Consider the following 16619-nt stretch of genomic DNA (forward strand, 5'->3'; position numbering starts at 1 on the left):
GCAGTTTATTTTTCACTAACATCATCAGAGTGGATAACTCATTCATCAAAGAGAGTCAAGAATTGGCCGAATTCTTTTTTTTTTTGAAAAGATGCAAGAGTTCACTAAACTGAGCAAGATCGAAAGAGAATCAAATATATAAAATTCAAAGGCGGTACCACACATAGGTATAGATTTAGCCGGTGACACATGTCTCGATTCATTTTAGTTTTTATTCAACAATGTATTTATGTGGTTAGACATGTTTTGTATGTAATCTTGTATTAATATTAATGATGTATAATATATACATTTTCAAAGATTTCAATACATGTTAAATTTTCCAGAAAATTTATCCATTTCAATACAGGTTCTGTTTTTGTCTGTTTCTGAATTTTATTTAATGCTGAGTGGTTCCGGAAATACATCTTCGGAATAACAGAATAGGGTGGTACCAGAAATGAATCTATAGGACATCCCCTGGTACAAGATAAAATTTATAAGGATCTCATCTCATAGTTCTTACCAAATTACATTACACCAGAATGAACACCAATTGACATGTTGCATATGTCTACTTAAATAGTGTGAAGCCCTAAATTAAATTTAAGTTCAAAGAGTACAACCCTATTGCAGATTTGAAATACATACTGATAAATCTCCTAACATACTTTGAAAATTGAAAAATTGTGAAGCTCAAGTACCGTTCACTCTGGATTGACGATGACAGGAAGATTGAGTTCAACAACTTTTAGCTGAAGATGGGTCCAAATTTAAGGGTTATGCATAATACTTTTTTTTGTTACGAAACAAAAGTTATGATCGAGCTGGATGCGACAATTGCAAGTTCAATCAAATATATTATGAAGATGTTGGAACTTCCACTTGGATGTTAAAATGTAATGTTTGATATATGTTAACGATTACCTATGTAATGTTTCGATTTTATGTTATCAATGTTAATTTTATTTTTCCTTCTGCATCTTTCTGTTTCGGTGATTGTTTCTGGTTCAATATGGTCTAGAAATACACCTCCGTAAGGTTTACGGAGATGCATTTCCTGAGTAAATTCAGTCACATAATTGGGGTGTGACTCAAAATCAGCAGGGTTAGATATGTTTAGGGTGCATCCAAAGATGCATCTCTGGAATCTAGAGGTATTTTGGGTTTTTCACGATGGTGTGGCAGCAATCATTAGGATTCCTTAAGAAATTCCCTTATATCATTTCAAAAAATATGAAGCTTAACAGACCTATATGTATGGATGAGGTAAACACACTTTTGAAAAGGCTTCGATTTGATGATGATGGTGTGATCAAAGATGGTAAGATAGAAAATATACATTATGGAAAAGTGGGAGGTGATTCATGAAAGATGTGCAAAAGTTAATTATTATATGAATTGCACATTAAAGAGAAGATGCATAAGATGGTCTATCCAGAAACCGCTGTTATGACACTATATACGGAGCCATTAAAAACAAAAGGTGCAACAATTAAGGTTAAACCAAATTCTAATTGTAGTTCAACAAAGTGGGCACCATCATTTTAGGAGCACATCGACTCATTTTATTCAGATACTCCACTTTCATAGTCTAAATAGTATTCTCGCATAATTTCTTGCATTAGCAAACCACTGTATCCTCCATATTTACCAAAAATAAAATACATTGAGGAAATGTATGTTTTAATGCACAAAAATATTGAAAAAATTGTAGATGTTTACGATGATTCTATTTGCAGATTTCACATTGTTTCAACTTTAGTTAGTAAGGGTGAGGAGAATTGGACTCTTGTTCGTCAAAAAATCATTAAAAAGTTTACTTTTTGTAAGAAGATTACATGGGTCATCTTGAAGCAACTACATAAGGAAGATTGATAAAGTTCTTTTTCTCTATAAAAAGTTAACATCAAAAAAATACAGATGGTCAAGTTATATGTATTGTATAGATTTTAACTAAGACACATTTGTTAAATGTTTAGTTTAAACTATAATGTCCTCTATTACAAAAGCTATAGAATGGAGAAAGCATAAACAAGAAGAAACATTTGGTTAGACGTTTTGATGAGGACATCTTTATCAAGAATTCTAGTGAAACAATTCAAGGAATAGGTAGACCAATAACAAGGGCATGTGCTAAGAAAGCTAAGGAGGCCTTAAAACAAATAGTGACAGCCATTATAGAAGCAAAGACAAATGTAGAATAATTTGAGGGAAAAATGGTCATTTCCATTAGTCCACTGGGAGACGGATTGGGAGCATACCATCTTGCCCATCTAACTTAGTTCTTTTTATTTATGAACTAAAAATAAAAAGTTTGTGTTAATAAGGCACAAACCATGCATAAGTGTGTTTTATTTTGTAAGCCTATCACAAGCTTTCATCTAAATGAGGCAAGTGACATTGAAAGTATTTAAATTTCATTTTTTTTTAAATTAAGTAAATAAAGTTACAATACTAAGATAATGAAGATAACAAGAAAAAAGGAAAAGATTCAGCAAGTCAAAGAAGAGGGAGCAAAGGAGAAAATATCATTCAATGCATTGTCTCCTCCTTGAATTTGTTGTATCCAATAAGTAACTCGCACCATTCAAATCTACAATAATCATTTCTTTTATTCCTTTATTTTATAACATATGTAGTGATTAAGTTTGCATTGGATGCTTGTGCCCTTTGCCTTTACAATTTTCATTTTTTTTCATGTACTTGCTGACTGTCTACATGTAAAGCAAGACAATAATTATATGTACAAGTCCATATATATGGCATAAATTCATAAAATAATGTAAGTTGAATTTTAGTAAAATATTTCTCTTTGAGAATATTAAGTTAAGCTCATCTTTGGTTTTTGGTTGAACCAACATTGATCTTATCAAGAATTCACAATTCTTGTGGTGATCATCCTTCCATAAGGCTTATCTTCTTCTAGGATTAGAAGAGTAACACCTCTCTTATCTAAAACTTTCATCCATTTCCTCTTTTCATTAACTTGATACAAAATTCATCAATACTTCAATTCACCATTAAAAAATAGAAAATCATTCATTATTCATTCTAAAATATAAGTACCTCTAAGAGAATCACAAGAACTCATAGTAAAAAAAAGCCTTAAATTCGACCTTAATTAAAATGGCATAAAATTCCAATTTAGGAGTCATCAAGTGGTAATAAGATCAAGGTTCTTGAAAAGAGCCACACTTTGGTAAATTTGCAGTTTTCTTCTTGTTTGTACTCTTCATTATCATTTCCATTTGAATACATAACGAAAAAAAATCCAAAAATAAATGTAAAAAAATATTGTTTTTTTCCTCCTTACTTTTGAATACCTAACTTAATTTCCATCCTATTTCATTTTCTTTTTCTTCTTCTTCTTCTTGTTGTTGTCTTGTTTATTGTAAGTCTTGGTTGTTGATTATCACTTGAAAAATTGTTTTCTTGTGTTGATTGGTTGATTTCTTTAAAAAACTAAAAGAAGAGCTTTGAGTGTGAGTGTAAACAGTTGTGAGGACTAAATTTGAGTGATCATGGCTGAAAATGATGGTAATTATCCAAATAGATTACTAATTGAAGCTCCCACAACATAATTTAGAACCATGTTGAGAGAAGAAACTGAAACTTTACATGAAAGAATTGATCAACTAGAAAGAAGTAGTGGGGATGAGGAGGAAATGAGGAGGAGAATGTGTGAAGAGAGACCTAAATAAGATAGATTGACGGGCATAAAAATCAAAGTTCCACCTTTTCAAGGAAGGAATGATCCAGAGGCATACATAGAGTGGGGGACGAAAATTGAACAAATTTTTACTTGTAATCCTTTCACTAATGTTCAAAAAGTGCAGTTTGTGGCCTTGAATTTACAAAATATGCCTTGAAGTGGTGGGACCCATTATTAAAAGAAAGAAGAAGATATGAAGATCCGACTGTAGAAACTTGGGAAGAAATGAAGAGAATCATGAGGAAGCGGTTTGTTCCATCATATTACCATATTGGATTGCATACAAAATTACAAAAGCTTACTTTAGGTTCTAAGAATGTTGAAGAATACTACAAGGATATGGAAGTTGTAAAGATTAGAGCCAACATGGAGGAAGATGGTGAATCAACCATGGCTAGGTTCCTTCATAGCCTAAACTATGACATTAGTGACATAATGGAACTACATCACTATATGGCTATTGAGGACTTAGTTCATCAAGCCATCAAAGTAGAACAATAACTCAAGAGAAAGGGCCAACTAAGGAGAAACACTACTTTCAACTCACCAAATTGGAAGGATAAATTGAAGAAGGGATGATGAGGACATAATTATCAAGGATTCTAAGGAAGCAATTCAAGGACTAGAAGGACCAATGACAAGGGCACTGTCATACCCCAAAATTTGCCCGTTAATATTACAAGGCATTTTTCAAGGCACTCCGACTTATTTTTCAAGACATTGATCTTAAGGGAACAAAGGCCCAGCATACAGGTGGCCAAATCCAGAAAATGGCCTAAACTGGCTTGCTCGCTAGGCGAGCAAATCCTTCGCCTAGCGAAGCTTGCGAATACCAGAAATTTTGGGCTTCATTCTGAGCCCATTAGGTCACAAAAAAAGCATTATAAATACCAGCACTTCAGTCAGTCAAAAAGGGGACGAAAACGGAGAAGAAAGGCAAACACCCACAGACAGCAAACCCTGGAGGCTAACCCAGAGAATTCAGAGCAACCCTAAAGGAAACCCTGAAGGAAACTCATCTGCACAAAGGTTACCTCCGCCCAATTCAATTCGGCGCCAACCCCAAGAGTGACTTGCCAATTCAAGGTTGCAATTCAATTGCAAACAGGTTTGCATTACTATTACCGCTTTATATTCTTAATTTACATGTGATATCATAATTGAATTCATAAATATATTTGAGGTTTTGCCTATGGATAAACACATCTGAATATCTTGAATGTTTAACCATATAATTTCTGTAATGGAAGCCATAGGGTGTGAAGCTTGCTGAGATCGTACTGTTTTAAAATTCAAAACCCGCAGCCGTTCGCTAGCACATCGCTAAGCGAACATGTAGCGAGTACTCGCTAAGCCTTCGCTAGGTGAGGCAGCAGCGAACATGACAGACGCTGCTTTTTGCTGTTCTGATCTTTGCTCATCTGACATGTTTTATCATAAGCCATGCATTGTTTACCTGACCCTATTACTGTTGTGATTCCTTTTGTTTGGTGCAATTCTCGATTGCACCCTGATTTGGTATTCTGACCTGTTTGTTGAATTTTGTAAGGGTTCACATACTCCCGGAAAAGGTAGCGTGCTAGGTATTCCACTTTATTTGTGGGATACCCTCGTGGAGATTCATCCTAATTACCTAATTGATTACAAATGTTTTGGAGATTCATCCTAATTACTTAACTGATTATAAATTATTGCCTTTGAATATGTGATTTTGGACCTCTCTTTGTTGCCTTACGGTATTACGGTATTACGGTCATGTCCCGCGAATGTGGGGATACACTTAGCAAAGACCCTTCGATTAAATCATCATGTCCCTATAAGATAAATCATAGTCCCTCAGATGTTGCCTGCGAATATATGATTTTGTCCCTCGATGACCCGTCGTTGTAGCCTACGGTTAAATGATGATCGTCCCTTCGAATGCTAAAGTATCCTTACAAATGTTGCCTTCAATGACCAATCGATGACCCTACGATGTGCCTTTTACATCCAAAGGATAAAACTACTTACTTCTTAATAGTAAGGACAGTTTTACCCTCCCAAGGATAGGAAATGCCCATAAAGACCTTGGATAGGTATAACTCCTAAATGCTGAATCACAACTCAAAATACTTTTCACACCTCACACTTTGCAAAACATCTACTAGAAAATCACCACTTGGTATACATTCGTACTAGAATCATTGCCAAGTTATATTTTTCTAAACAGTTTTCTAAACAGCTTTCAAAATTAAACGAGATAAACACTTTGTATACATTCGTACAAGAATCATTACAAAGTTAAACTCTCTTTCCAAAACATTTTCTAAGCAATTCACAAACACTTTTTCAGACAAGAAAAACATAAGTGATCCAGCAATTAAGAGCCCATGGATAACCATGGATACAAAGGGTGCTAACACCTTCCCTTTGTATAATGTACCTCCCGAACCCAAAATCTAATTAAGGTCTTTCCTGTTCTTTTCTACCTTTCCTTATTGGATAAAAGAAAAGTCGGTGGCGACTCTTGCTATCCGTGACATTTGTTTTCCAAAGCAAAAACACACAAAGTCAGTTCACCGTATGACAGAACTGACGACTCTGCTGGGGATGAAAGAGAGGTTACCTTAAAAACAAGATCACTTATTTAAATTGTCTGATTTACTTTTAAGGGATTGCTTGGGTATTCTATGCTTGAGTGAAAGATCCTACACCCGGATCTAGTGTACCTTAGGTAAGTAGCAATAGATCATCGCGACTATCCGGCGTATACTGGAATGGTTAAAATGATGGCTACGGTTAATGTGACACTTTGGATGTCCTGATGTTCCTCATGTTTACTTGAGGAGAAATTTGGCGTCTGCGTGGTGTCATCAAAGCATTAACCAGACCTTTAGAACCCTAATTGACTCATCCTGACCATTAGAAAGTAGTGAGATAACTGACTTCGGTTCCGACTGGGGTTGGTTGAGACTCGATACTACACTCTTTGAGATTGGACTTTAGGGAAGCTTTGGTCAACCACTTGGTGTTGCACTGAAGTGGACTTAAAGGAAGGTCAATGATTGGAGATCCTTTTAGAACCCGGTTACTATTCTAGGACAGGTTGAACCAACCAGACTTCAGTGGGGAGGGTACTTACCTTTGGAACTCATGCAAGCCTTAAAACCTAGGAATGATTGCGGTGTGACTTGCTTGTGATTGTTATTTACATAACATCATAACATCGTGGCATTGTACTAACCATTTCAAGGGCTTTAAACATTGAAAACATTTCATACATTGCATAGCATAACATAACATTGCATAACAGGTATTCTAAAGGATCAATGTTCTCGCGGTCTTCCTATTGCAAACAGAAAAATGGACCTCGAACAAACTGTCAAAGATCTCCAGGCTCAAAATGCTCAATTCCAGGAGATGATCTTGAACTTATCCAAGGGGCAGGAGGAGCTGAAGGCTCTCTTGCTCGAGAAGAAAAAAGACAAGAAACCTGTGAGTTACATTAACCCGGGAAGAAGGCTTAAAGGACAGGCTGCAGGAGTCAAGATTAGAATTCCGAAGGATCAAGAAGAGGGGACAGATTCAGAAGATGAGAATACTGATCCTTTCGGCCAAGAAGATTCTGAGATCAGGGTATTATTGGTCTACCATGGAAGATGATTGCCACCATCACTCCAGAACCTGTCACAAGTGCCAGATCTATGCGGATAAAGTACATGTGCCTCCTGCTCCGTTAAACATGTTGACAGCCCCTTGGCCCTTTGCAATGTGGGGCATTGATATGATTGGAGAGATTAAACCTACTGCTTCTAACGGACATCGTTTCATTCTTGTTGCTATTGATTACTTTACAAAGTGGGTAGAAGCAGCCTCATTTGCTTCTGTTACCAAGAATGTGGTGGCACGGTTCATCAAGAATAGTCTTATTTGTCGATATGGCATCCCTGAAAGAGTTATCACGGACAATGGCACCAATTTGAACAACAAGATGATTACTGAACTCTGCACGCAATTCAAAATAAAACACCATAACTCTTCTCCGTACCGGCCAAAGATGAATGGCGCCGTAGAAGCTGCTAATAAGAATATTAAGAAGATCATACAAAAGATGACAGTAACATACAAAGACTGGCATGAGATGTTACCCTTTGCTCTTCATGGTTATCACACTTCAGTACGAACTTCGACAGGGGCAACTCCTTTCTCTTTAGTCTACGGAATGGAAGCCGTCTTACCAGTGGAAGTTCAGATTCCCTCTCTAAGAATCATGAGAGAGGCAGGTTTAGACGAGGATGAATGGATTCAGACTCGACTCAGTCAGATAAATTTGATTGATGAGAAGAGACTTGCGGCTGTTTGTCATGGGCAGATATATCAGAAGCGCATGACCCAGGCATTTAATAAAAAAGCTAAGAGACAAGTGTATCAAATTGGCGACTTGGTGATGAAGCGTATCATTCTACCACAAGGTGATCCCCGAGGCAAATGGACTCCCACATACGAAGGGCCATTTGTAGTTAAGAAGGTATTCTCTGGTGGAGCCATGATACTTGCTACAATGGATGGCGAAGACTTCCCACATCCCGTGAACGCGGACATAGTTAAAAAATACTACGCATAAAAGAGACCCGCTAGGTCGACGTACCTAGGCAAAAGTAAGGGCATCCCGGCGAACCAAAAAGGTTCGGGCAAAAATTAGGGATAAACAGATAAAAATGTACACCCGGCAAGTCGAAAACCTGAAAAGGCGGCTTGGGCAAAAAAGGGTATCCTGGTGGATTGAAAACCTGAAAAGGCGGTCCAGGCAAAAATTAGGGATTAAAGCGTATGACTAGGTCCCGTTCTCAGTCAGCTTCACCCAAGTTCAAAGGACTGAACAAGCTAATCACTTTTATTCGACCGCAGGAGATGAGAGGCTTAAAGACATAATGACAGTAGTGGAATTAAAATCAATAGGACTTTTTCTGCATAGCTTTCTCTTTGTTTTCTTGACGATTTCCTCTTACTAGGATTTCTGTCTCCTTGTACACAAATTGCCTGTTTATAGGCCCCTTTCAAAATCAATACAATTTTATTTCCAAAAAGATGCTTTTGTTTTACTTTCTCTGTTTTGTTTGCATAAACGTCCATTGATTTAATTCGAATTAATATATGCATTTGAATATGATTGATGTTTACCGAAAATACATGCATAAAATAGCAATAGCAGTTACTAAAAGACTTCAGGATCGAGGAGAAGGTCTAACCATGCTTTCCAATGGATCCGGTTACTAATTCTATTCCCCGGTAAAAACCAGTTATTCCCCAGAGGAAAAGGGCATCATCAGACAGACTGGTCATCTCTGCCACCCCCAACCAGGCTCTGTTGAATATTTCTACCATCAGACAGAAATCAAGTATCCCCAGCTAAGAAAGGGTCATCAATACAAGTATCTCCAACCAGAATATTGGGATTTATTTTCCCCTGGAAGAACTTTTCAGACGCATAATTCATTCATTACATCATTTCACAGCATACGCATGCATACATTGTTCGCATTTATTTTCGAAAGCATAAAACACCTCATGCATCATGACATGGCATGAAGCTAACTTTATTTTTCAGGTTAATTATCCTCCGGATACGGTCAAAATAAAGATCCATTCAGACGGACATCTTTATCGATTACATTTACATCTGTCAGATATAATCCACATGAATATTTTGATATCCTCCTAATGGTGGCATCTTTAAGCCCATCCCAGACATTTACTGCAAATACAACATATACAAATTTTGTCAGATATAGCCTAACGTACGCTTCATTCTGATTCAGCCTAATGTATGGTTCATCCAACTGTTCCGATACGGTCTATCGTACGACCCATTTGGATGTTCATCCCCTCAGATACGATCTAGCGTACGATCCATTCTGATCTTTATTCCTCCGATACTACCTAGCGTACGGTACATTCTGAAACGTGGTCTAGCATACGACTACCCTTTCATCCTCAGATACAGCCTAATGGACGGCTCATTCTGCAACTCAGATACGATCTAGCGTACATCCCCAGTGGAGATACAGCCTAATGGACGGCTCATTCTGCAACTCAGATACGATCTAGCGTACGATCCATTCTGATCTTTCATCCCCAGCGAGATACAGCCTAATGGACGGCTCATTCTGCAACTCGGATACGATCTAGCGTACGATCCATTCTGATCATTCATACTCAGTGAAGTCACCTGCCTAATGGACAACTCATTCTGCAACTCAGATACGATCTAGCGTATGATCCATTCTGACCTGTTATCCACAACAGCGTATGACACATTCTGATTCCCCAGCGAAGTCGACAGCCTAATGGATGACTCGCTATACAGTCTAGCGTATGACCCAGTACGACACCCATGTCTTCAGATATCGTCTAATGTACGACGCACTCTGAAGCTCTCCTCATCAAACCTCCTGGATAGCATCTTTAAGCCCATCTCCGTCAAGACTAATTGACAAGTGCAAATTTTTGGGGCATTCTAAGTGTTCAATAATCTTCCACCTCCAGACCACGAATGGCGTACGTACCATTCTAACTCTCTCGGTTCAAGAATATTGAACAGGGGCAGCTGTCATACCCCAAAATTTGCCCGTTAATATTACAAGGCATTTTTCAAGGCACTCCGACTTATTTTTCAAGACATTGATCTTAAGGGAACAAAGGCCCAGCATACAGGTGGCCAAATCCAGAAAATGGCCTAAACTGGCTTGCTCGCTAGGCGAGCAAATCCTTCGCCTAGCGAAGCTTGCGAATACCAAAAATTTTGGCTTCATTCTGAGCCCATTAGGTCACAAAAAAGCATTATAAATACCAGTACTTCAGTCAGTCAAAAAGGGGACGAAAACGGAGAAGAAAGGCAAACACCCACAGACAGCAAACCCTGGAGGCTAACCCAGAGAATTCAGAGCAACCCTAAAGGAAACCCTGAAGGAAACTCATCTGCACAAAGGTTACCTCCGCCCAATTCAATCCGGCGCCAACCCCAAGAGTGACTTGCCAATTCAAGGTTGCAATTCAATTGCAAACAGGTTTGCATTACTATTACCGCTTTATATTCTTAATTTACATGTGATATCATAATTGAATTCATAAATATATTTGAGGTTTTGCCTGTGGATAAACACATTTGAATATCTTGAATGTTTAACCATATAATTTCTATAATGGAAGCCATAGGGTGTGAAGCTTGCTGAGATCGTACTGTTTTAAAATTCAAAACCCGCAGTCGTTCGCTAGCACATCGCTAAGCGAACATGTAGCGAGTACTCGCTAAGCCTTCGCTAGGCGAGGCAGCAGCGAACATGACAGACGCTGCTTTTTACTGTTCTGATCTTTGCTCATCTGACATGTTTTATCATAAGCCATGCATTGTTTACCTGACCCTATTACTGTTGTGATTCCTTTTGTTTGGTGCAATTCTCGATTGCACCCTGATTTGGTATTCTGACCTATTTGTTGAATTTTGTAAGGGTTCACATACTCCCGGAAAAGGTAGCGTGCTAGGTATTCCACTTTATTTGTGGGATACCCTCGTGGAGATTCATCCTAATTACCTAATTGATTATAAATGTTTTGGATATTCATCCTAATTACTTAACTGATTATAAATTATTGCCTTTGAATATGTGATTTTGGACCTCTCTTTGTTGCCTTACGGTATTACGGTATTACGGTCATGTCCCGCGAATGTGGGGATACACTTAGCAAAGACCCTTCGATTAAATCATCATGTCCCTATAAGATAAATCATAGTCCCTCAGATGTTGCCTGCGAATATATGATTTTGTCCCTCGATGACCCGTCGTTGTAGCCTACGGTTAAATGATGATCGTCCCTTCGAATGCTAAAGTATCCTTACAAATGTTGCCTTCAATGACCAATCGATGACCCTACGATGTCCCTTTTACATCCAAAGGATAAAACTACTTACTTCTCAATAGTAAGGACAGTTTTACCCTCCCAAGGATAGGAAATGCCCATAAAGACCTTGGATAGGTATAACTCTTAAATGTTGAATCACAACTCAAAATACTTTTCACACCTCACACTTTGCAAAACATCTACTAGAAAATCACCACTTGGTATACATTCGTACTAGAATCATTGCCAAGTTATATTTTTCTAAACAGTTTTCTAAACAGCTTTCAGAAATTAAACGAGATAAACACTTTGTATACATTCGTACAAGAATCATTACAAAGTTAAACTCTCTTTCCAAAACATTTTCTAAGTAATTCACAAACACTTTTTCAGACAAGAAAAACATAAGTGATCCAGCAATTAAGAGCCCATGGATAACCATGGATACAAAGGGTGCTAACACCTTCCCTTTGTATAATGTACCTCCCGAACCCAAAATCTAATTAAGGTCTTTCCTGTTCTTTTCTACCTTTCCTTATTGGATAAAAGAAAAGTCGGTGGCGACTCTTGCTATCCGCGACATTTGCTTTCCAAAGCAAAAACACACAAAGTCAGTTCACCGTATGACAGGCACGTTCCAAGAAATCTAAGGAGGCCTTAAAACAAATAGTGACAACCATTATAGAAGCAAGGCCAAAATTAGAATACTTTGAGGGGAAAATGACCACTTCCATTAGTCCATTGGGAGATGGATTAGGCGCATATCGTGCTGCCCATCTAACTTAGTTCTATTTATTAATGAATTAAAAATAAAGAGTTTATGTTAATAAGGAACAAACGATGCATACATGCATTTTATTTTGAAAGCCAATCACAAGCCTTCATATAAATGAGGCAAGTGACATAGAAATTATTTAAATTTCATTTTTTTAAATGAAGTAAATAAAGTTACAAGGCTAAAAGAATGAAGATAGTAAGAAAAAGGGAAAAAATTCAGCAAGTCAAAGAAGAGTTAGCAAATGAGAAAATTCCATTTAATGCATTATCTACTCCTTGAATTTGTTGTCTCCAACAAGTAAATCCCACCATTCAAATCTACAATAATCAACCACCCTCTAAATCAATGTTTCTTTTATTCCATTGGTTTGTAACCTATGTAGTGATTACGTTTACATTTGATGCTTGCACCATCTTCCTTTATAATTTTCGTTTTTTTCTTGTACTTGTTGACTTTCTACATGTAAAGTAACACAAGGATTCTATGTAAAAGTCCATATATATGACATAAGTTTAGAAAATAAAGTAAGTTGAATTTTAGTAAAAGATTTCTCTTTGAGAATATTAGGTTAAGCTCATCTTTGATTTTGGATTGAACCAACATTGATCTTATCAATAATTCATAATTCTTTTGGTGATTATCCTTCCATAAGGCCTATCTTCTTCTAGCATTAGAATAGTGGCGCCTCTCTTATCTAGAACTTTTATCCATTTCCTTTTTTCATTACCTTGATACAAAATACACCAATACTTAATTCACCATTAAAAATTCAAAAATTATTCATTATCCATTCTAAAATATAAGTATCTCTAAGAGAATCACAAGAACTCATAGTAAAAAAAAACCTTTAAATTCGACCTTAATCAAAATGGCATAAAATCCCAATTTAGTGAAGGTAGAGAAAAATAAGAAAGGGGGGTTTGAATTGTTTTCACTGAAAATAATAACTTTTAGCAACGCTACACACACAAAGGTAATAACAAACAAACAGAAGTTTATCCTGGTTCACTTGAAAATAAAATCTACTCCAGTCCACTCGGCCAAGGTGATTTCGCCTTCAATAAGGACTTAATCCAATAATCTAGAAAGATTACAGCAAACGTCTAAGAGTTCAACAATCTCTTAGCCCTCTCAAGTCTACAGACTTCACAAGTCACTTGAGGAATCACAACAACTATTGAGAGTTACAAGAGTGTGTTTGGTACTTCTAGATAAACAAGATGAACACAACTAAGATAGATGACCAATGATCACGCTATGAGCAACAACTCGTGTGTGATAACTAAATTATACAATGACAAGAATTTAGTATATGATTCAAGGTGGATAGTATAATTCTTGTATGATAGCTTCATGTTTTGGTATGATGATAGTGAGGCCTTACTATAGTGCTTGGACATGATACCGTTGGAGAGAATATTTATGGTGATATCTTGCCAATAATGGGACTTCATGACATTGATTTTCTTGTCCTTTCCATAACAGTCTTGGGTGTAGTCAATACTATCCATATAGAGATTCATACCATACTTAGAATACTTCTTTGTTAAGTTTCTAATAGTCAAATGATCTGTTGGGCGTGAATTAGAGTGAGCGTAGATCAGAGTCTTTAAGAGGTGTTTGTATTCTTCAGATAGTTGTTTGTGAGTAGTCTTCAGAGTCAGCTTGATTGATCTTCAGATAGAGTGTCTTCTGATGTGAAGTCTTCAGAGTCTTCAGATGAACTTCAATGACAAATTTTGTAGGTTATTCTATTAGAATCCTTTATGTTCGGAGTTAGATATGATTTCTTCATTTCTGGATCAGCTGTCTTGGACTTTGTTTAACTTCATATATTGTTTAATCAGATTCAGTTCAGCTTAGAGTCCTGCACACAAAGAATTTATTAGGGTACCAAATTGTTTCATTCTTTTTTATCATAAAAACTTAGAGATAAATTGCAGAACCAAAATCTTATTCTAACAATCTTCCCCTTTTTGGTGATGACAAAAACTTCAGACCATTGATGAAACAATGATACTTCACAAGATGGAGAGGAAAATGAATTAGAGTCGGGTATAATATGACTCCCCATGAGATTGGAAAGCTCCCCCGGAATCTGATGTTTTAGAGTTTTTTACCATAGCCTCTTATGTTGCTTAGCTTGTTTCTCATATAGTGATTCAGTTTTCTTTGTTTAGATGCATCTTGTAGGAACACTTAGACTTCACAATTTATTAAAAAATGTTAGAATGTGAGCAGTGCATTATGAGATTTAGATATTTATTTCATCAGAAGACTGTTTATTTATTTCTCCCCATTTTATGTCATGCTCAAAAAGAACAAATAAAATAAAGAAACAAACATATAGAGCAAATCAAAATTTCATTAAATAGGTTGAGAGAAGTACAGAGAAGAAGAGAGCCTCAGAGGAAAAAAACACTTAGACTAGGAAAAAAATACAAAGAAAAAAAATCCTAGAGTACCTAAGGTTTTGAAGGAGGAGGCATCCTTTGAAGTAGCTGGGCAAAAAGGTTCTAAATGCTGGAGTTTAATGAGTCTTTCTGGTCGGCTCTCACAAGTTGTTGTTCCTTCTGAGCAAGATCAGATGTCGAGGACTCACCTCGAGTCAGAGCAACTTCAATAGTCTTTGCAGCTATGTGTGCTGCTTCTTCAACGTCAACTTTAGATTTAGCTTCAGCTTCTGCAGCAGCAGCTTCAGCGGCAACTTTTTCCTCAACTTCCTTCCTGTCCTTCTCTTCAGCTTCCTGCGCCAGACGCGCCTCTAGTCTTTCCTCAGCTCATCTGATGTAGTCATTTATGACTTATTCAGAGAGTCCTTTCAGCTTAAAGACCTCAGATGTCATCCACCTGAGAAATCCATTCCAGTGAATCCTTACTTCATAAGGATTATCACTTATTCTGGATTCTTCAAATAGTTGTCTGAGCCTCGCAGCTGAGCTTTATGAGAATATAGCATATACCTCTTCCAGGGTTGGAAAGGTTGGTTCAGGTTCAGAGGTTGGATTAATAAGGTCAGAGAGAATTTGAGTGGTTTCATAGGGTTCAGTGGGGGGTTCATAATATGGTAGAGTTATTGAGGATGCTGAAGAAGGTGCGGAGAGAGATGGTGTAGGTTCAGAGGTTTTTGGGACAAACGAAGTCTGTTCATAGTGTGTTGTGGCTTGGAGTTGTACCAAGGTAGGAGAGGAAGCGTCAGGAATTTCTGGCTGATCAGAGTCAGAAGAAAGGTCATAGTATGGAGGAGATGAGGGAAGTGAAATGGGTTCATTGAAAAGTAGGGCCTCAAATACGGGAAGTGTTGTGGTTGTGTAAAGTTGTAGCAGTTTGATTAGCAGCCTAGTGGGGAGTTTCAACACGTTGTTCACCAACATCCATTTGCTGGGAATATTCATAAACTTGTTGTTGTTGAGTATCCATTTGACGTTGTAGAAGATGAAGATTGTTAATGAGGATGAGGATTGATGAAGTTACAGAGAAACTTGAGCAAAGAGGGTTTGTTTGGGTTATGAGTGAAAAGTGTGAAATATGGTAAATATTAGTTCTATGTGTTGGCAACAATTTTGGTAAAACCTAGAGTGTTCACAAGTTGTCACATATGTTGTCTTGACATAAGATATCATGTACCTGCAGGATGTTTAAAGTGTGATTATGCAGGATTTTATAGAGATGTCAAACCCGATGTCATGACATCTGTATACAGAACATTTAGTCTGAATGTTATGTATTATGTGATTGCGTTTTTAATTCTAATATATGTATGATTGATGAGATGATTGAACGCGCTATCAATCAGTAATTACAACTAGATTGACTTATTTTCCAAAGAGATATAATCAACTGTCATGAGAAGATATGAATGGAAAATAGTTTTAGGGTTTTATGATGTCCAAGCCCAGCCAAATGCTTCTATAAAAAGGACATGGAAAACCTAGTTTTATACACAAGAAATATTGAACGAAATATTGAGAGAGAATGAGGGTTTAAGTCTTGCGTGGTCGTGTATATTGTAAGTCATTCATTCATCCATAAATGATTGAATTGGATTGATTTTTGAGTTGTAATTTGTCCACTCTAAGCTTTGAAGCATGAGTGTGTGTTTACTTGATTGGAGCTTTTAAGTAAGATCAAGTATGTGTCTTTGAAGAGTGTCTTCTTTTCATTGTAATTCTTATTTTATATTATTGCTGTGATTGAGGGGGAGTGAGTAGGATCTCATATCTAAGAGTTCTTAGGTAGAAGTCACACGGATAGAGATTAGGTGAAAAG

Source organism: Lathyrus oleraceus, chromosome 6 (genome assembly GCF_024323335.1).
Source record: "Lathyrus oleraceus cultivar Zhongwan6 chromosome 6, CAAS_Psat_ZW6_1.0, whole genome shotgun sequence".
Classification (NCBI taxonomy): domain Eukaryota; kingdom Viridiplantae; phylum Streptophyta; class Magnoliopsida; order Fabales; family Fabaceae; genus Lathyrus; species Lathyrus oleraceus.